General features: G+C 32.4%; 1 protein-coding gene across 4 annotated transcripts in view; it reads right to left on the reverse strand.

Annotated features, from left to right (window-relative positions):
• The window catches only part of LOC143245021 (casein kinase II subunit beta-like), a 199,429-nt gene that overhangs the window by 25,146 nt on the left and 150,285 nt on the right, over positions 1 to 23,998 (reverse strand). Inside the window, exons 1-2 of one of the 4 annotated variants that reach the window (XM_076490778.1) lie at positions 3,269 to 3,310; positions 2,826 to 2,939 (exon numbers count right to left, since the gene is read on the reverse strand). The gene's annotated coding sequence lies outside the window, so the exon portion shown is untranslated. Of the gene's footprint in view, positions 1 to 2,825; positions 3,105 to 3,268; positions 3,355 to 23,998 lie in introns of those variants that run through there. The other 3 variants (XM_076490779.1, XM_076490777.1, XM_076490776.1) reach the window with 3 other exon arrangements.

Consider the following 23,998-nt stretch of genomic DNA (forward strand, 5'->3'; position numbering starts at 1 on the left):
GTTTCATGAGCACTATATCCATATACCAGCATTAGACTCAATATCCAGAACACACATTGAGAATGTCCAACACTGGTATTTGGTTAACCTTAACCCAAGTTGACTAGCCAATTCACCCTAAAGGGGTCTCCCCAAGACCATCCATCTACGGGAATTCAAGACCAAAGTGATGTGTTAAGGTTGCACGTTTCAACCACCAGGGTGCCACACACAGCAAACACATGGATGGATCTTTAGATCCCAGAGAAGGTAAAGCAAAAGTACAGAACCTTCTCTGGAAGCTCTCACCATGTACAGGAATCCACCTTGAGGGAGTTCTAACAGGGAACTTCATCTTAGAAAGAAAAAGTTAACCTTAAGAAATTATTGATCTGCAAAATTAAACAGTTGTAAAACTTACAAAACAACAATACAGAAATGTATATGTATTTCAAATAAATTAGACTGCAGAAGATAGTAATGTCGATCTCAGACCCAAAATATAAATCAAATATAACTCCTCTCTATAAACAGTTAAGACTAAATAGTAACCTTAGGTTTACTTCAGATATAAGAGTTTTATGTGTAGTTGACTTTGATGAGGTTGCTGTTGTTTTAAAAATGAATTTGGATCATTTGGCAAAATGGCATTGAATTAGTCTGCTAAATGCAAGATAATGAATATGAGTTGCCTTAATTTTAATTGTAATTACTACCTTGACAAAAATCAATTTAATAATTTTAAAGAATAATAACACTTCATTTTTAGTTAATCAGTCTCTTCCCCTTAATTTAAATTATAATTACTACCTTGACAAAAACAACTTAATAATTTTACAAAAAAAAAATAACACTTCATTGTTTATCAGTCTCTAAGTATTCCAGGCAATGTTGTTGCCAGTGTAAAAATATTTTAGGTTCAATAAAAGTCACAGGAAATTATTGTTTCTTTGTATAGACCCCCCCCCTCCCTGGTTGGGGTCCTTATGTTAAGAAAAATACCAAGTTTTTGTAAAAGGTTAAAAGAGTGGTTAATATAATGATTTCTGGGATAATTTAGTTCTCATATGCTGACAAAGTAACATCTTTAATAGTTTTATTTCTTGTTTAAGGAAAGAAGGCTTCAATGAAATTGAACTGAAGTATTCAAAATTATAAAAGGAATATGCAGGACTGATGTCTCAACTTTTTTTTCATTATTAATGGTAAGACTGATAAGATTGTGGTATGCAGATGAGGTAGAAAATCTCTGAAAATTGAGCAATTTTAATTTTTAAACATAGTTTCAGATGTATTAGCTACAACAGGACTGGGAAAGTTCAAGAACAGGCTTAATAAATACTTAAATATCAAAAATGGATATAGGCAGATGGGTGTTCGATGAGATAAAAGAGGCAGCCACAATGTATGAAGGAGTCCCTTGTTGTCTCTCAACTGTTTTATTATGACACTGTTGGCTCACAATAAATAAAAGTTATCACTCTTCTGTTTACAAAAGTGGGAGGAATTACTTTAATCCATATTCTGTAAAATACTCCTGAAACTTTCTACTAAATCCACAAAAATCTAGAGAAGGCATTTGCTGAATAAACTCAACTTCTGATCACAGAATCAGAAATTGATTTTAAGTCATAAACTTTAGTGATTATCAGAAGAAAGTTATAGATGGCTTAAATATATTTATTCTTTGTATTAAAAACTCCAAGATGTAATGTGTGTGTGCAGTATATATATATACATATGATGTTTTTTAACATCTTTCTGGAAAATTGAAAAATGTTTGCAACATATCCTAAATATATTATGGCTTTAAATTTTTGGCATATGCTACAGTTTGCTATTTTTGGTATTAATGGTAATCTATTCTTAGACTATGTTAACTGTGGCTCTTTTCTTACTGTTGTCCTAATAGCAATACTGGTAATACTATTATTAATGTTATTGCTTTCAATCTTTCATAAATTACAGCTTGTATTTCATAAGCTATACATTATACATGTGGTAACAAATAAAAGCATGTTAAGAACTAAAATTTGAATTATGAAAATACAGTTATGATACATTATACAACTCACAATACAATTATAAGAGACAGTCAGAGTAACACAAACAGTAATATACACTGTAACTTATATTTATTAGTTCTACTGCTAAATTAAATGGTACAAGATAGTTAATTCTGAGCTGGTTAAGAAAAAATTGGGAAGTTTAAAAAACAATAATGCTCTTGGGCCAGATAATATTTCTCCAATGGTTTTGAAGAAGATTAAAAGACTGAATATGTGAGCCACTTGTTACTATATTTTGTCAGTGAGCAGGTATTAGAGGATCAGAAGTGAGCTAATGTAACTCCATGTTCCAAGGGAGATGATAAAAATTGTCCTAGTTGTGGGAAAAGCTTTGGAAAGTCTCTTAAATTATGCCTTTCAAAGTCATTTAATAAAAAGTTTAAAATTTCATTGGATAGTCAATATGGTTTCACTAAAAAAAATCTTACCTTAAAAATCTTTGGACATAATTTAACATAATATATAGAGACAACATGGGACCTACTGATCCATCTTATCTGTTCCACACTCAAAACTAACTTAAAAAATTAAAATAAAAACACTTACTGCCAGCCCTTATAATTAATATACTTATCAAGCTTTTTCATAAACTCATTTAAATTTACTAACTACAACATCTGATAGCATCCCATTCCAAAATGCCAACCACCATATTATAAAAATAACTGTCTCAGTTGAAGATAATTTCTGCTCTGCCAAAATTCATACGTGTCCCTTAGCCGTACTATTCTCACTGTATATAATAATAAAAAATGATGCATCAACACCATTAATTACCTGTACAATCTTAAACACCTCAGTCCAATCTTCCCCTCTTTTTCTTTTCACGAGAAAGCTATTTGAGAAATTTCAGCCTGAACACAATATTTTAAATGTGGCCTAACCAGTGACCTGTACGACAAAAGTATGACCTCTTTAGAATTGTGTTAAATGTTTCTGTAGCTAAAACCTGTAATCCTATTTGTTATACTACTAGCAAAAGCACACTACTTTGAAGGCTTTAGTTTTAGTTGAGACTGATCGTATATTACACAAAGATCACTTCCTTTCATAACATTAACACTTCTCTAACAATCATATATGATTATAATAAAATTCATCAAACGTGTTCCAGTTATGTTATAGATAATTATTACACGATAAAAATAGGTATTTAGGAATATCACATTTGGAAAAAAAACACTACAAATTTATCAAAATGAACAAAAAGACATTTATACCATTGAATTCTCATAGACACATTTTTCTTGAACACCAGAGGGCCACAGATTGCAATAGATAAAGTAAAATGTGATTTGGAAATTACATTGAACGAATACATCTTCAAACACGTGAAATAATTATACACTCTGATGTTTAATGCACCAACAAATCCCTCCTTTTTCTACCTTGTATATCATAACTACTGTTTTTTGAACTAAGTTTATATGTGTAAACATTTTAACTGCCTTTCGTGGCATCATACATTTTCTGTTCGTGTAATTGTGTTTGCTTTACGACCTTTATTACTTTCTTTCGGTTGCATTAAAACCTGTATTGAAAGCATGAAGAAAACTTTGCATTTATTTTCACTCTTTGAGGGCGTGGTCATAACATGTTACTTATATCAATAAAGTAATATGACTGAGAATTTTAAGAATATTAGATTACTGAAACCTATAAGCCCAATCACGTTTTCAAAAAAGTATCTCTACCGGTGTAGTACAGTAATGAGCTACGAGTATGTACTCATGTCTCTAGTTTAAAAGTTTTAAAAATTAGATTTGTTTCTTAGCCCATTTTTAGACGAATTGAGAAATTCAAGCAAATTATTTACTTTAGTTTTATCTTTAATGCAAACGATAGTATTAAGCCAAATTCCACTTATTATGCTATATTTAATGATTGAGCTTAGTTACGATTGTCGGTGAATCAATCAACCTATCAGTGGCATAGCGCTATGTCTGCAGACTTATACTACAGGTTATTTTATAATTATTATTTTGAATTTCGCGCAAAGCTACTCAACGGCTATCTGCGCTAGCCGTCCCTAAGTTAGCAGTGTAAGACTAAAGGGAAGGCAGCTAGTCCACCCACCGCCAATTTTTAGGCTACTCTTTTACCAACGAATAGTGGGATTGAACGTCACATTATAACGCCCCCACGGCTGAAAGGGCGAGCATGTTGGTGCGACTGGGATTTGAACCCGCGACCCTCGGATTACGAGTCGAACGCCTTAACCCACCTGGCCAGTATACTACTGGAAACTAGGTTTCGACAACCGAAGCGGGCAGAGCACAAGTAGTCCTTTGTGTAGTGCCCCCTGCTAGTATAGCGGTAAGTCTACAGATTTACAACGCTAAAATCAGGGGTTCGATTTCCCTCGGTGGGCTTAGCAGATAGCCCGATGTGGCTTTGCTGTAAGTAAAAAAAACAAACAAACCTTTGTGTAGCTTTGAGCTTAATAATAAAAAATGAAAAAAAAACACAAGTAAATCAAGTAATAACTATAGCCAGTCAAACTATTGTTCCACATATTATCACTTGTCTACTGAGGTAACCAATAAAGGCTTTAGGTTTCGGTATGATAAACAGTTGAAGCTAATAGGCATATACAAATTCATGCGTGCTCAAGAGATCTAATTTTTTGTATAGAATTTATGTGTCTTATGTAGACAAACCATAAACGTATGCAAACGTTTACATTTTATTCTCTCATAAATGATCATGAAGCAAACTTGATTAAAATCTCTATATACCTGTATAAAGCTAGAATTGTCTTTTTTTTAGGGTGAAGGGCTTTAATATAACTAAACTCGTCAATAAATTTTGAAATTCTAGTCTTCAAAGTATGTCACATTTTGTGCTCATTACCAAACTGTTTAGTTGGCCCTATTCTGTTCCTAAGCTCCCTTTTTATTTGTTTCAATTTCAAACCAATCGCTCCAGTTTGATACCATTATAGACAAGTGTTCCTAGTGGCACAGAGATATATCTGCGGACTCATACCACCAACACTGGGTTTTGATATCTTGGCATGGCATAGATAGCTCACTATGTAGCTTTGTGCTTAATTTCAAACAATTCATCAGTCAGTCAAACATGAACAGTTATATTCTCAGCACTATCTTAACATTAGAAAATGTTTTGGATAATGGAATGTCTATGAATAGAGAAGAGCATTCTTAACTCCATTTATTTTATTGGTTCAGATTGTTTGAAGAAACATTAAAATTTGAAATTGCCAAAATGGAAAACTGTATCAATTCGTTTTCTATCTCAATTTCAACATCATTTGACAAAGAACAGAAAAGACATTTTGTGGTTTGGCCAATTCATTGACATGAAAGAGATGATAACTTGGAAAGGAATCTATATCTGATGGCAACATCCTTATGTGCATCATAATGGCATTTCAATATCGTGACAAGTTGGTTGACAAGATCGAAACTTATCTCAGTTTTGAATTTATCCTTAGGTGATAGCATGGTATCCTTTGCATTTCCACCATCATGGTGATTGTTACGTTTCTGAACTGAGTTATTTTCATTATGACTATATAATTAAGCACCTTCGTACCTTGTTCTCTGATTTTCAGATTTTTAAGTTACTTAACATAGGTTAGGTAAAATAAATAGTAACATAACATTTTCATGAGGTATACCTGTAAGTACCTATTGCATAACACATTTCGAGAGTGTAACATGAACTGTACATTCGACAGTGATTTATTATTTATAATGACCTCAATTGTGATTGGACACGTTCAAACGGAAATAAACTAATGAAATGTAAGTATAATAAATGTATAGTGTTATAAGTTTATAACCATTTAGAATAAATAAAAGTAATTTCGTGTTATAATTTAAAGTCATTGTAGAAATTAAAAAGGGGGTAATTTAGATTTTGTTTTTCGTGGGTACGAGGTGGGACAACTTAACGAGCCCTGTAAAAAATTGGGGTAGAGTAAATAGCAGATAAAATATGACAGTTTACTTTTTAAAAAAATGTTTGAAGTTTACTTGATATTTGAAATGCTCCCGCTAGTACAGCGGTTTGTTTACGGTTTTAAAACGCTAAAATCAGGAATTAGATTCCCCTCGGTGGACTAAGCAGATAGCCCGCTGTGGCTTTGCTATAAGAAAACACATACATACACACATATTTGAAATTAACTCGAAATTAATTCGCTCATTCTCGATATTTCAAATTATAACACGTAACATAATAAATTGAAAATTCGTCTGAGATTAATCGTAATGCGTAATAAGAATTTCTATTACTTTTCATTTTAATTTTTAATGTTTTCCGAAACTTGCTGTAGGAATGTATAGTCTATAATCTAGATGCCCTGTCGAATGCCCTTTCATGTTTTAATTCCGTTTTTTGTGTGCGTTTTTATGTAAATATATGTTTTCACATGTATCCAAACTCTCAAATAGAGAAAACTCCACTATAGTTAAAAAGGAAAGGCTTGTTGCACATAGGAGAGTAGGTTGTCTTAATATCTAAATACTTGGAATCTCGGCAAAAGTAATATGTGCTTTAATACAGAAATGAAAATAGTACATTTTTCACAAATATTCACAGTTATCTTGGTTATTGTGATGAATATTTAAAAAAGATCCCTTCATTGCAGTTAGTTTTCTGCATATCTTCAGAGTTATGTTTGGGTGTCTGCACATTAAATGTTTTTGTTTTTAATTTCACGCGAGTCTGCATATGCTGACCCTAGTTTAGCAGTGAAAGACGAGAGGGAAGGCAACTAGTCATCATAAGCCACTGCCAACATTTGGGACAACTCTTTTCTCAAAGAATAGTGGAATTGATCATAACATCAGCATTGTCAGGTGGTTAAGGCACTCGCCTCGTAATCTGAGGGTTGTGGATTCGAATCCCCATCATACCAAACATGTTTACCCTTTCAGCCATGGGTGCGTTATAATGTGACGGTCAATCCCACTATTCTTTGGTAAAAGAGTGGTCCAAGAGTTGGCAGTGGATGGTGATGACCAGTTGCCTTCCCTCTAGTTTTACACTGCTAAATTAAGGATAGCTAGCGCAGATAGCCCATGTGTAGCTTTGCACGAAATTCAAAAACAAACAAACAATAAAAAGAAATACAAACTTTATGCTGTGATATTTATAGAACTTGTGACTCAGTCATTACATAAATATTTTGAAAGGAAACGTATATCATTGTAAAGTTTTGATGACCTTTTGAGGAGATACTTGAAATACTATTTCAATGATCAATCCAAGCTATCCTCACATAAGCAATACTACCACCTGCCTAATCTTGTCAATAAGATGATTTGTTTTATTATTTCTCAAGATGACCAAAGACATATGTATTATTATATTAATTAAACTTAAGTAATTAAGTATATTTACCAGTTCACTCAAAATAGTTTTATCACTAAGTTACACTGCTGGTGGCATTTCTTTCCATTTTGAATTATAGTGTTTTGGACAAAAGTTTTTTTCTTGCAGCTTCTGTTATTTCTTTTTGTTTTTCTTAAACATATGTGTTAAAATATCATTCATTTCAATATATCATCTATGCTTTAGTTAACTGCAGTAGAAATGGTTGAGGGGTGGAAATTGAGGAATGAGTAGGTGCAAGTGATCCTTGCTGTATTAGGTTTGATGTTCTGCTGCATGTGGAAATCAGAAATAACGATATTTTGATTCCATTTTTTTTTAAAAAAACAGATTTTGAAAGAATGTAAGAAGAATTATATGTTGTGAATTGGATAGCTGAGTTATTTGGAGGCATTGAATAAATGTGAAAAATTTTTAAAGAAAAATTTTAAATATTCAAAAAGATATATTTCATATAGAAAGAATAGGGTAGTTGCAAGTAAAACAAAAAGAAAACTAGTGGGCTCACAAAGGGTGTGAGATATAAACAAGAAAAACATCACAAATTTAAGAAGTTTACATTGACTAGTATTATAGAAGATTAAGAAACTTGGTTAAACAGGAAATTATGACACTCAAAAGGATATATTAAAAAAATTGGCTTAAAACATAAACATTAATTTTTTTTAAGTACATTAGGGGTAAACAAAATGTTAGGATGGAAGTATAACCTTTAAGGGATAATAAAGGAAAGCATGTATCTGATGGTTGTGAAAAATAAAATTATTCTGTGTGTATGTAAACAGTTATTTTAATCCTCAGACTAACAAGTTGTTTTTCTCTTGTTCACCTTGTTTCAAGAGCTCTGCAAGAAAAAAAAATCTGTAATGATAGTAGTACAAAAAGAAAACAAAAACAGATTGTTATGTAACCACCACAATTTTTCTGGCACAGATTTTTTAAGGCACTATTTGATAATTATGAGTTCATCAAACAAAGTACTGAAACATAACTTTCCCCTAACAACAGTCTCGAGTAAGTTTAGTTTGAGAACTAGTTATACAAAATGGAGGAGATAAACCAAAAATTAACAGAGTATTCTGAAACATTGCTAGGGCAATGTAAAAAATATATATTTTAGGCTACTTTCAGATGACAGTAGAAGGTAAATCACAGGTGTAACATTAAAATACTATTTATATTCATGTTAATTATAACAAAAACCCATTGAAAATGCTTGAGTTCAGAAAACAATTAATACTTTGTGTTCTCTTTTGCTTTAACAACTGCAGAGAATCTATTAGGCATTGTTGAAGCATATCTAATCAAAGTATCATTTGGAATTTTACCCCAAATTTCCCTATTACATGCAAATAAAGTTAATTTGGAAGCATCTTTTGATTTGTCAAGTTTGTGATCTATGAAATCCCAGTTCTGCTCAACTGGGGTGAGATCAAAATTATATTAAGGGCACTAGTGTTTTAGTTGAATGACTCCAGCAGTTTCTTTCTTAGCTTAGTAATTGTTGTTTAGGTTGGATGAGTGTTTGAGGTTATTATCTTCTTTGTAGTAAAATCCTTTACCAAAGTATGCGAACCAGTGGGCATACCATGTTAAATTAACATCTGATGGTACTTGCAGTGGCCCATTATTCCATCTTTTTTGCAAATATCTCCTGTTGCCTCAGCAGAAATACACCCCCAAGCTATCGCACTGTCTACCTCATACCTTATGGTAAGTGCAATGCATTGAGGTAAATATCTTACACCTTGTTTTTCTGTCAAATATACAATCTACACTTTGAATCAAATATTTCAGACTTGAACTTATCCATTCATAACACTCTTTTCCAATCACAAACAGTCCAATTTTTGTGCATTTTAGTAAATTTTACTCTCTCTACAATATTTGGAGATTAAAATAAATATTTTTAACTGCTACACAACCAAATATTCCATTTTCATTGAGACTTGTTGAAACTGTAGGTCTGGACACTTGCATGTCATTTGGTACATGGTCATTTTTCAGTAGCAGTCTTTCTTCTGTCTCAGAGGTTGGATAAAAAAGATTACACCAGTGTTATTGAGTTTAGGTGTTCTGTTTCTTCCTTTCCTATTTTCAAATGTATCTGCCCCAGTCTCATAATTTAAAATTTACTTGACAGTGTTTGGGGAGCATTTCAAGTCTGCAGCAGTTTGTCTAATGGTCCAGCCAGTATCACATGAAGCTTTTATGCAAAATCTCTGCTCTACTGACAATTTTCTATGCTTTTTGGCCCATGGTATGACAACAAAACTTAATATATAGTGTTAAACACTGTTTTAATCAAGATTTATTTGTGTAGTGCTACTAAATTGATTTCTTTTAAGCATATACTGGTACTATGTGCTAGCTTCCTTCTATGCATTAAGACATTACAAGGAGTATCATGACAGCTATTTCAAACCCTAAATTTGATCAGTATGTTTATTCAATCAGAGCTCTTATGACATATCCTGGGTACAAGTATTTTGAAATTCTAAAAAAATGATACATATTCTTAGCCTTAGCTCATTCAATTGTTAGTAGATATTAGTGAAACATTACCACAGTGTTAAAATTTATATTCTGTAATGGTATGGAAGAATTAGCTCCATAAAATGGAAAGAATGGCAAAAATTCTCTTGTCCTAACATTTTCGCCCAGTACTATAAATGTCTTAATTTTTAATTTGTAAAGCACAATTTGTTCTCTCTTTTTTACTTTATCATTTTTTGATGTGGTAATATACTTTTATATTTTTGCTTTTTCATATCTTCAGTTACAACATGTATGTGGAAATGTTATGAAAAATTTTCTTTTATTATTCAAGTTTTGGTTTTATACACTTATGGCAAGACATTCAAAGAGTTTCTCAAATTATACTTTTCAGGCCAGTACTAATTTCAATATCCTGATAATAGTAGATAATGTTCAACATATAATGCAAAAGGTATTATACATTTAATGTATTTATATCCTTTGCTATTTGCTCCTTTCTTCATGCTTTCACTATTAAAAAATACCAATATCAATTCATATAATATCATCTTCCAATCATGGACTTATCAATGTCAGTCAGAATTATGAATTTTACCATTTATAAGTCATCATATGTATTGCACTGCTTTTAGAAAAACAAAACAAAATATTGAATTTGGTTTAACAAATTTAAGTAAAGGATAATTATCTCTCCAACTAAGATTATTTATTTAGTATTTAATTTTTTACTCTCATGAAAAAACGTGTTTAACTATGAATACACACAAATTTACATACATAAGTCTGTGACAAAAAATTTCATTTAATAACTAAACAATTTTCCATCAATATATTTCTGAAATACAAGTAAATTGAGAAACAAAACTCTGCAAAATGACAATAAAAAAAATCCTGCGAATACCAAGATATGTAATTATATTGTCTGTTATGTATAACTAAAAACAAGATGCAGAACAAATACAAATAATTTTAGAGAGACAGAATGATTTCTTAAAGTAAGCTATTCCCATATGATTTATTACATGAAGAATTTAACAAAATAAGTTAGAATGTAATTAAACTAATGATTATTGTGTGGTTAAAAAGAATTTGGATAAAACATATAGTTCAAAAGTAGGCAATACTGGATTTCTATTGTTTGTTTAGCACTGTTGGTAGAATTAACTTTCTTCCTTCATCTTGTGTATCACTCTTACATTATTAGTGAATCAGATCAGTCAGTAAGCTTTTAAATTTACTCTTATTATTCAGTCAAATTTCATGCTACTGACTGCATAGTCATTGATTTCAACTAAATATTGGCACCAGTAATTAAAATACTCTAGTCATTACAAACTTCAGTTCAATTGTTAATCAAAATTCCGTGGTCTTCCTATACAGGAAGCTATTAACATTGTTACGGGAAGATAAAACTACCACCATATATTTTAAAGAATCTAGTTGGTTCTGTAAATTAAAGGTCTGTTCCAGATGATTAGGTTGCAGTATTAAAGGTAATGTTGGTTGTTATTGAGTGTCATTTTCTTATTCGATGCACTTTGTTTGTGTGTATTGAGTAAAAGTCATAATATCTAATCAAAAACATCTTAAATGTGAAAAAAATGTGGGGCCAAAAAATTATTCAGTATGCAAATTAAAGAAATTAAATTAAAATTGGTGGCCAAACTGGTAGTTACGTTTATAGCATTGATAATAATTTTACAGCAAATATTCATTCATTAATTAGTCAGGCAACATTTTTTGTTCAACTTTGAGCATCATGATGGGTGATATAAAATACACCGCTTAGCTAACTAACAAATGAATATTTGCGGTAAAGCTATTATCAATGCTATAAGTGTAGCTACAAAAGAAAATTAAGTTCCAGTACAAATTTTGATGAAGCAAATAACAACTATGCTTTCAATAAAACAACCAAATTAAAGATAAGAAGCCAGGAAAAGAAAGTCGGCCATCACTCGAACTACTAGCTCGAGGTAGTTCACAGTTTTAACATCAGATCGTTAAAAAGTTACTTTAAATCTATTCTTAATCAACTAAATCATAAAGACTTGATGGTCAGTTTTGATGTAATCTCCCTCTTCACGAAACTCCCAACAAGTGCAGTCTGCAAGACAGCTTTAGAACTTTATATCCAAGATCCCAATCCATTAATACACATCCCCAACAACCAATTAGCAACCCTTATAGAATTCACTACCATCAAAACTAACTTTATGTTCAATAACCAAAATTACCTACAAATAAATGGCCTAAATGTGGGGAATCCCGTGTTACCAGTTCCAGCCAACATTTTTATGACAGATTGAATCTCAAGCGATCAGTTCAGCCTTACATCCACCAATATACTGATGATGCAATTGCTGGATTCACATTCACAGAACACACACTTGTCTTTTTCAGTCACGTTAACCCCAACATTAAGTTGACATGTGAACAGGACAAAAAACTAACCAAATAGCATTTCTTAACTTCAACATCACTAGAACTGATACACAATTCAAAACAGCAATCTACAGAAAAATCACTCATACTGGATTATACATTCCCTGTGACTCAACACATAAAACAAAACAAAAACTCAAGATATTAAGGAACCAAATAAACATAGCCACAAAACTATGTTCACCAGATAAAATTAATGATAAAAAATCAACAAAATAAAACAACACTTCATCAACATCAACAAATTTTCTCAAAAAACCGTGTAAAAAAATTATACGCACCCACCTAGACCAACAACAAACAAACAACAATAAATCCTAAGATACAACAAACTACAAAACCTTATACTGCCGCATACCATATGTTTCTGACATCAGCGAAAAACTAACCAACATTTGGAAAAAAAAAACATATAACAAAACACAATATTCCGGTAAACACCAAATTTATTCAAAAACCAGGTACAAAACTAAAGTCCATACTATATAAAAACTATACCGAAATACATAACACGAACATAATTTATAAAATACAATGCAACAACTGTCAGAAGATATGGAGAAGTACGGCACGAATATCAATGTGGAACAGGAAATGAGGGTAGCGATGTCCAATCTGATTACAAAGTCTGAGAAGCTGTGCAGTGTCCATTAGTAATTGTGGTTATTTAAAAATGAAGTAAAAATATTGTTTTTACTTTAAATCTACGTGTATTATTCTTTCAAACGGCTACTAAGATGTTAGGATAAATACTTATTAAATATAAAGTTGCTTGGACCTAACTACTTAATAAACGGAACTGTTAAGTTTTTCTATTTTACGTGAAAAATTGCCGAGGCACTAAACGATCGTGAACCGAGAAGATTTGGAATATGTTGCCTTAGGTGAAGCGGTGGGAAAAAATGCTAGACCGACTGCTCTCGTGACTTTTGCGTAGGCGTGTGCAACATATTTCTTCAAATTAAAAGTGAAACTCCTGATCGTAGGCTCACAAGATCAATCAGTGAAACAAGTTCGAAAAAAGTCCATAAAAGATAAGTGTGTTCTTCTGTTAGATAAAGTTTCTGTACTTTTGATACAAATAATAAAAGGAGGAAAAAAAAAAAACTCGAAGAAAATTGAAGACATTTCTTAATGAATTTCCTTAAAATTTGGTATGTGAAGTAAGAGCCCACTGAAAATATGCATTAAAATCACTAAACTGTTATTCCTGTTACTAACACAGTGTTTCCTGCATCGGGTTGTTTTCGCAGCACGAACCATTACTGTGTCATGATAATTTAGTACTTAGCTGGATGAATAATCCGCGACCCTCAGGTTATGAGTCGAGTTTTCTAACCACCTGGCCATAATGGGTTCTTCTCTTGAATGATACCTCGATCTGGTGCGGGGAATTAAACAGTACAGTGCCTTTATACTGTCAAGTTAAATAACATAATTCATCAAATATGTTTGGCGCTTTAGTTCAAAGATTCTTAAATTTTCCGCCCTAGGCAGCTGCCTACTCTGTTTGAATACATAAATGCGGCCCTTACCAGAACCCAACAGTTTGGTTGACAGACAATAGTAGATAAAAATATATATGTAAAAACGGCTCGTTTGGGTCGCGAAAATATTTTACGTAGAGGAGCGAACAACGTTTCGACCTTCTTCGGTCATCGGCCGGTTCACAAACTTTGTCAAAACATTGTTCGCTCCTCTACGTAAAATATTTTCTCAAGCGAGCCGTTTTTACATATATATTTTTCTCTATAAGTGGATTTTCTCGACATCACTGTAATAGTAGATAGTTTTAACTAAAGAAAATGCACTGTCAGTTGCTTTGTCGATATTGAGAAAGCTTTCGACACAGTATGGCATAATGGTCTCCGGTTCTGAATAAAAGAAATGGGACTACCGAGGGGTATTATTAGCTGGCTATCAAACTTTCTGGAAAACAGAATATGCATCAATGTTGAAGGGACCTTCTCAGCGAGTTTTACTCCATAAGCAAGCGTGCCTCAAGGAGGGGTGATGTGCGTGGACAATATGCCTCTAAAAGATCCAAATCTTGGATGCTCCTCACAGTTCGCTGACGATGTGGCAGTCTGGAAAAGTGTACCAACAATAGCAGCCACAAATATACAACCACAATTAAATAGAATAAGCGAATATTATCAAAAATATAGAATCAAAATAAGCACAACTACAGATTGCTACATCTGTAAAATTCTTAGTACTAACATTCGACTCTAAATTAACATGGATAAACCACATAAATAATATTAAAACACAAATGTGGCGAAGAACAAACTATGCGAAGTGTCTAACTGGTGAAAATGGTGGAGCAACAGCAGACTATATCTTGAAAATATATAAAACTTACATTAGACCCGTAATTGACTATGCAGTCACTTCATGGATAAATGCAAGTAAAGAGCTATTACAAGTCAAACTACAAACAATACAGAATACACTACTCACAACAACTTATAAAGTATCCAGAACACCATCAGGATTCATGCATAAATACGTACACATAGAAACAATAACAGATGTACTCCTACATAGTACAATAAATTATTTTGACAAAAGTTTGAGAAAAAAACGAACCAGTAAGCGAACTAGACAGATACTGTATACATGATGAGGATAGTCCTAAACACCTTTCTCCAGTAAATACAATATATATTTTTAAGAGAAAAAGGCCATCTATAAACTTTTCGACGGATGTCGAAAAGGAAGTTGTATGATATTTCAATTTGAAAAGCAAAAACAATAAAACTAGTGAATTAGCAAATTAAACATAAGGCAATGGATATTTGTGAAAAGGATTATGCTACAATATTTGACCCGTTCAAATACTGGATACATTAAATTATACGTGTGATAAAAACTGACACACACAATACACTATATTATAATAGTTATCTCGTTAACTGTCTCATTCAAATAATAGTTTTATTTGTAACTTTTTAAGACAAATTATTAAATACAGACTATGATGTAGATAACATATGTTAGAACAGTAATAGATACTTATAAATACATTTGACTCGTAGTTTAACTTATGAAATAAAAGCGAAACAGCAGGTGTAATAATTACATATAATGTTAATTTACTAAACGACTATCCTTGTAGCGAAATATACTGAGTTTGAAGGCCAAGTTTAAACTATCACTTAGATTAGTTAAATAATTACTAAAACTTCTAAATAACTTCATATTTAAGGAGTAATTTTTTGTGCAAATTTGTATAGAATTACACTTTATAGTCTTTCGTATTTCATATTAGAACTTTAAGATTAGTACCTGAGGGTTTTCCTATTAAAACGCACACAAACCTCAAGATCGTACGTAGAACACTTCACTTTTTTATTTTTCTGTTGCTTGTTATTTGAATGGTTTAACTGATGACACAAAAATAGACACTGAGACTTCTTTCTTCTTCAGTGAGTCAACTATTACTTTTGGTGCATGTAAACAGTTGAAATACTTGATTTTTACTCATAAAAAAGTAGAAAATACAACTCTGCTTGAATTATATCAAACACGACTATGATTTGAAGTAAATTTGATGATTAAGTTATTGATTTCTAAACTGAACTTGGAAGAAAATGTTAGAAATTAGGATGAAGAGTTGCTAAAGAAATCCATTGTGGAGTGGAGTAAATCTTGATGATTATTTATAAGATCGTCTGAGTAAATATAAGGAACAGTGTATACTAATATGTCATCCATGTTATGCTTTGTATATCTGATGCTGACGTCTGCGTGTAATTATGTCGTCAAAGCAGGGTAGCAGCAAGTTAAACTTTCATAATATGTCTCATTAACAAGAAGTTAAAAGATTGGCATTATTTGATAGAAATCGATTTCTACTCATGCGTTCTAAGTAAGCGTTTCATACATTTCATATTAATTGCATTAAGAAAAACAATGTGTGAATTCATTAATCTAATATTTTCTTTACAGCAATTCAAAAAGTGATAATTTATTCTGTGAAATAGTATTTATTTCCTTAATACTCACCACAGCAATTGGTAACTCAAAACAGTAACTAATTTTCTAAGATATTTTCGAGTCATGAGAATGTCACGAATGTTCATTTAGGTTTCTGTATCGTTAAGTAAAGTGAAAGAATAGACAAGTATGTTTATCTATTATTACTACGTTCAGTGACATACAAAACTTGTTCTCCATTAATGTAAGTTAGGCTTAAAGTTTAGTGAATTTTTACAACTTATTTATTTGTAAAGTAATGAAAAATATTGTAAATGAAACGTGAGGTATTTATGGAATATGAAATTAAAATACGTCTTTTCATATATTTTATCGTAAAAATGACAAAAAACAACAAAATTAAAATGTTTTGTCAAGAAGTGTTTTTTAAATTGTTATCACAGTTATTTTACATGTTTTGTTCTTAATATCTTCTAAAATAAGACGCATACACATTATTTTTTGATAAATCTTGGACAAAGTCGTTCCTTTTTAACTTAAAGTTTTGTTATTAAATGTTTCACTATACGTATGACTCGTCAAGTCTGTAATTTTACTTGCATATACTGATAATAGAGTATTAGACTATGATGGAATACGTAACTTTTAAATCAAGTCATGCCACACACAACACACTTCTTAGGAAATAAACCCAAACCAAAATCATTCATTTTTTACAGTATTTTCTTATTCAATTGACAAAGACAGGGTAAAACGGCTTCGATCAAATTTACCATTCCACAAATAAAATTTAACACAACACAGAAACCCATTAACCTCATTTGCTTATACATAAATAACACGTACATTACAACACGGTTAATATCAAACAAAATAATATTTAGGTACCAACGATACAAAGTAAAAGGTACAAAAACTCATACAGTTATAACGACCTTATGTTACTAGTATCAACGTTTCGGTTATGTTGCAGTTGTGGAGAAAAATATAAAGCAAACTATATAAGGGATGAAGAAAATATAAATCGATCAAAATACGACTGTCTATTATGTAAAAAACAACGACAGAGCCACAAGGGAACCGTACTAAATACAACAAACAATGCAAAACCCAACAAACTTCTCACCAAAATAGGCTTACAACAATATTATGCACCCAAATGTGCCGCAGTAATTAATAAATTCTCATATACGAGAAGAGGTATTGATACCTGAACACAAAACATGCTAAACTAAACACAGAACCTCTAAACTCACAATACGTTTACTCAAATACCAACCAAAACTCAGCTCCAACAGTACCAATGGCCACAAATAACAACTGCAAAACAAGTACTATCGCCGTGGCAGTCAAAACGATTATCACAGTTTTCATAGCTAAATTCACAGATTGTTTCAGAAACTCAAGACTGCTTTTATATGTAAAAAAAAACCCTAAAACTGTTTATTCAGAAAGCTATCCAGTACAGGTTGCTGTAACAGTCATTAGGTTTAGGTGCTAATAAGTACAATTTTTATTTTGTTGAAGACCTAGGTTCATCCTTTTACTCAATTTACAAGATAATATGTCGTCAATGGACAGTTCTGTTCTGAGTAGTAAAAACAACAACAAAAAAATGTTATTAATTTTCATGACGAAGAATCCACTTTGATCTTGATGATGAAAAAATATTGTCGAAAAGTTGTACATTTGTTACTACGTTAAGTGTGCCATAAAATGTTCTTTATTATCCATTCAACACGTCTTTAAACAAAAGATGACAAATTTTTAAAGCACAGAAGAAGAAAAACGACATAGCTACTGAATCAGAAGGTTTTATATTCCAACTTTTTACTGTATAAAAACAAGTATTCATTACTCAAAACCCTTTTGTTTTTACATTTTGGAATAAAAGTAGTATCGAGTTTTACAAGGGATGTTACGAAATCCATTTTCGCTTTTCAAATTTTCTCTTCCGACAATTTTACCTGAATAAAATTATTATGTAAGAATTAAGTGAACATTTAACTTTATCACAGAAGTGAACATTTAACTTTTACTTTCTAGGCGGCTTTCTTAGTAGATTTTTTTTCAGAAAACAACACACTACTTTAAAATTAATTGTCGAACAACAACAAAATCGGAAACTCCATAAGCCTGAATAAAATGTATAGTATTCATTCTATTCTATCCGTTTAGTGATTGCATGTTCCCGTTTTTTTTTTTTTTTTTTGTAACTCTGTTATATTCGATATGCTTTTCAACAGGCGCAGTATAAAGTGATGAGATGAGGAGTTTATTGCACTCTCGGAGGCAGGTTCTCCCCTTAGAAAGATAAGTGGATCCATGTTACTCATTACGTGTGTAAGGACGTGCCATTGGCAAACACAAATTGATGTCGTGACTCATACATTAGCAGCATACATCTTGCAATTGAGTTAAGTTTCCAATCCCTTCCATAGCCATTATATATTGACAACATATGTTACATCAGTTGCAATGTTTTCCGACGAGACGCCAAACTTGAGCGCTTTCGAATAGTATTTCGAGATGTAATTACACGGAAACCTTCCCCAGGATACCAGTCAGCAAATTTTATAGATATCACATACGACCCGAAAGTGACTTGGAAACCTCATACCAGGAAATAAACTGACACAGAATGGTACATGCAGCACGTGATCTTGACAGGGTTTAATGTATTTACTAAGACTGTTAAAAATACACAACGCTCCTATGGAAACTTATATGGTATAGAAGGATAAGATAGTGTATAACATCAGCAGATAAGGGGAGTATAGTTCTTAGATGAACCTGACCCTTCCAGATCCAGAAATTGATCCAGATCCAGACATCTCTTAAGTGCACATATTTTTACTCATGCGTACAACGAAAACGTTTTTGATGCCACCTGGTAAAGTAGTTATTACTTTATTACAAAAAAGTATCTACATACTGACTTTGCAAAATTCTGTGATAGAATCTTATTTTTAATGTGACTGTCTTCCAGTGTGTTCATTTATCTTCTTAGAGCTATAAAACGTATATTTTCATTATTGGAATAAAGAGAGTTTGGTTTTGAATATATACTTCCTGTTATAGTTAAAATGTCATCAAAATCCCAGAAACCAACAAAACTGTCGTTTAAATGAAGGAAATCAATCAAACTCCACTGTTCGATAGAACCTAGAAAAAGAAAATATCAACTAATATTTTACATTCAGAAGCACATTTATATTCTACTGCTTTAGAAGTCTTGCTCTGTTCATGAAGTGCTTAACTCAACTGACAGTGAATCAACAGGAGGTTATAAAAAGCTGTACTAAATCACCTCTTAGGTATTATGATCAAACAATTCCCTCAACTTTAATAGTGAACATAATTTTTGCTTCCTTAATGTCACAGCGGCATGCCTGCGGATTTACAACGCTTAAAACCGAGTTTTGATACTTGTGGTGAGCAGTGCACAGATAGCCTTTTATGTAGCTTTGTGGTTTACTTCAAACAAACAAGGAAAACAAATTTGTACATAAAACTTAGTGGACATTTCAAATTCTCAGAAATAGCATTTGAATAACAATCCAAGATCATTAGACAAACTCAGAGTATTACATAAGTTCAATCAAGAAAACAAAAACTTGAACTTTAGTACTTATACAATAAACAACAGAATATCTCAAATCAAAACTACCTGAATTAAACTTAGCACTTACAGTTCCTGTAATGTTTTTTTAATATGTCTATAAAATAACATATTCACTTGTTTAGAATAATATTTCAAACAAAATCAGGAAACCGCTCTAAGATATATATCATATCCTATACTATGTAATACCTCTACGTGGTGTTTTGAAAGTGAATTACCTCCATCACCAGACACGAACAATACGGCAATTCCATAGTTGCGTTACGTACATAATACCTTATTTGCCTCGCCAAACAATATAAATGATTTTGAAAACGCATTTTTATTCAGAACACTATGAAGGTTAGAATTGAATGAAAGTGACCTACTCACCATTTTTTAGATATCGATTTAACTATAACCGATTCAGGACTTGTTCTATTTATGTACTAAACACCAACAAACCCGTTCTTGCCACCACAAAAATGTTAAAACATTTTAATCCGTAATCCGAGGGTCGCGGGCTCGCGCCCGCATCGCGCCAAACATGCTCGCCCTCCCAGCCGTGGAGGCGTTATAATGTTACGGTCAATCCCACTATTCGTTGGTAAAAGAGTAGCCCAAGAGTTGGCGGTGGGCTAGCTGCCTTCCCTCTAGTCTTACATTGCTAAATGAGGGACTGCTAGCACAGATAGCCCTCGAGTAGCTTTGTGCGAAATTCCGAAACAAACAAACAAACATTGTTGATTACTAATCCCATGTTAGAAAATTATTCTATTAGTGTTTACGAATGGCGGATGTGCACGGATTTAATTGTTTAGTAAGATCTGGTTTCAGTGAACACTTACAGCAAGATTTCGTTTACTCTGCCAAATGAAGATGCCTCTAAATAGTCACTGTACATATCACATAACTGCAAAGAAGATGCTAATTTGTTTTTATATGGGAATATTTTTTCTAAAATAACTGAGTTTAAAGCGAAAGTAGTCCTTGTATATTAACTTTGATAAATTTTAGTTATAGAAAATACAGGTACTAGCGGGACATTTGGAAATATTGGGTGGTGCTAAGAAGATGCTAATTTGTTTTTATATGGGAATATTTTTTCTAAAATAACTGAGTTTAAAGCGAAAGTAGTCCTTGTATATTAACTTTGATAAATTTTGGTTATAGAAAATACAGGTACTAGCGGGACATTTGGAAATATTGGGTGGTTGGATTTTAGGCCTGAATTTAATGTTGAAGAAGTTAGGCAAGTTCTTCCCTAGCACAGTTTAAGAGCTTTCATTTTGTTTTAAGGTTCTGTGTAAGAAAGTTTTATTTCATTGTAGAACAGTGGTTCCCAACCAGGGGTGCGAGATAGCGTTCCAGGGGGTGCGAGATAACATTTGTTTTGACCACTTTCACCTTTATTCTCAAATAAATAATTACTCTGAGGGGTGCGAGAACATATTAAAATTTGTTATTATTATTTCTATTATACTATAAAACTCATTTTAAATCTTACCTGTTACAACTAAGCTAACAATGAGGCAGTCTAGTTTCACTAATTTTACGTTTTCTGACTGAACATTACTTTTTGTGTACTTATTTGGTTCTTATTAAGTTGCTCTTGCGAGCCACCTATATAAATATCTTATTCACTTAGGTCTCGAACTTTCTCTAAACTATGCCATCTGCACTGATTAAACAACACCTCGTAAAGGTAACAAAAAAAAATCCCGAAGGTTAGAGTAAAGTGACATCATGAATATTAGTAAATATCCTTAACAATGTAATCACAAACACACCGTTCGACTCTTATCGAGTTACGCAATTAAGCTTGTTGTAATTATCGCCTTTGAAGTTATTAACTTTTAACTCTCTTGTTATCAACAATTATATTAACTCACAAAATAAATAATAATGTCTACTCCAAACTGTGTTTTATATATTCAACAGATAAGTGCGCTTACAGTTATAATTTGTATACCTACCATACATTTAATATACACATTAAATACATACTATATATACATATATACAGGGATACAAATATACATACTACACATTCAATATGTACTGTATATATATATATATATATGTACATACATAGATATAGATATACGTATTATACATTCAATATATACGTTGAATATACACTATATGTATGTTACATGGCTAGAGTTATGTAAATTCTGGTTACTTTAGGACATGAAAAGTTGCTTTGCTTATACGTATCTAGAACAAGCAACATCATCATGCAACAAAATACTTAGAAACCCTAATTTAAAAGTTATTTATTCTAATTATAGGTTAAACTGCTTTAAAAAGAAGATCCTGGGGCAAAGTTATGAGCATATTTTGACATTTTCTAATTTTGCTACGTACAGTACCGAATATCGCTTTAAAAAATAGAACATCACTTAAAAACTACTAATTTATAAGCACACTAAAATGGTTTCAATACTTTATCAAAAGAACCAAATTTTCCTCCTTCGAGACCCAAGAAAGCTACATACTATATCAGGTTAAGACCCATGTGAAGTAGTTATATAGATATACAACATACAGTACTATTATAATTATATGGATGAGCAATGTAACATATATAAACCGTGTTTGTATAGTTTATTTGTATAAATAATAATGCAATAAGAAAGACATGTGCTTAACTGTTCACTAAACCATTTCGATACTGCATGTTACAATGGTTACTCTATACGAATAACATACCTTATATAAAATAATTTCTTCTAACTTAAATGTACCTAGAGCACATGATGATTCAGCATTAAGTATCATAGTTTAACATGCTATCACTCTAAATAAATGTTGTTCATTTCGACTACCAGGGCATAGTCTGGTTTGGTTTTGAATTTCGCACAAAGCTACTCGAGGGCTATCTGTGCTAGCCGTCCCTAATTTTGCAGTGTAAGACTAGAGGGAAGGCAGGTAGGTATCACCACCCACCGCCAACTCTTGGGCTACTCTTTTACCAACGAATAGTGGGATAGACCGTCACATTATACGCCCACACGGCTGGGAGGGCGAGCATGTTTGGCGCGACGGGGATGCGAACCCGCGACCCTCGGATTACGAGTCGCACGCCTTAACGTGCTTGGCCATGCCGGGCCAGGACACAGTCACGTCTATTTTCTGCTTTAGAGATATCGTGGTTGCTGTCAAACTGACTATCTAAAATGTATCAATAAGCAAGATGACTATCATTTTGTAGTCGTGGACTATTTATTATTAAGTAGTAACGATGATTTATTACTAGTCAGCTTGACTGACCCTTAGTCAATTTAACCAATTAGTCAGTTTGACTGACCCTTAGTCAATTTAAGCAATTAGTCAGTTTGACTACTTCCCAGTCTGTTTGACCACTTCACAGTCGCCTTGACTACTTCATAGCAGCACTGCTGTGTTAATCTTAAGGGCTACTTTGTGGTCAGGAAGACCAACACCGTAGTCAGCATTAACTCATGAACTGACACTCTTGATGTTTTTTATAGCATTAAGGTGCAGTTCAAACAAATGACTGTATACATGCATTTTGTTCCATAAATGCAACAATTGAAACGTGACCAGGGCTAAACTTTGCAAGAATTTATTTATTTACTTTTATTTTGGGGAAATAAATTTCTTTCACATAAAATAAATCCTACTTAAATAAATCTTATTTATCGAACACGACTATTTCTTCACTGTTTTATTTAACAATTGTGTTTTTATATTGTTGTGTGCGTGTGTTGGAATATTCGAATATGAAATCCAATAATCAATACATTTATTATTACAATCCACAACGATCTAAGTTATGACTGAAATAAGCTTTCCTCACGTGGTTAACACCAGCGCTGACACTACTCGTCCGCGAAATGCATCTGATTCGTCTAGTGCTCCGCGGCGCAAACCGAGAACAAATGGAAAGCAGCTACATTAAGCGCAAGCGAGACTATATCTTTTCCAGATGGGTGGACCAGGTCGAGTTCATCTGAAGGCGGGAGTTCCTTGTGCAAGGAGGGCTGTAGATGTTATTTGTGGAGAGAGGTTGATCATTCCTCAAAGTGGTTGAGGGGGGATTTGGAGGCTCACATACAACAAAACATAC

Source organism: Tachypleus tridentatus, chromosome 2, assembly GCF_004210375.1.
Source record: "Tachypleus tridentatus isolate NWPU-2018 chromosome 2, ASM421037v1, whole genome shotgun sequence".
In the NCBI taxonomy this organism is placed as follows: domain Eukaryota; kingdom Metazoa; phylum Arthropoda; class Merostomata; order Xiphosura; family Limulidae; genus Tachypleus; species Tachypleus tridentatus.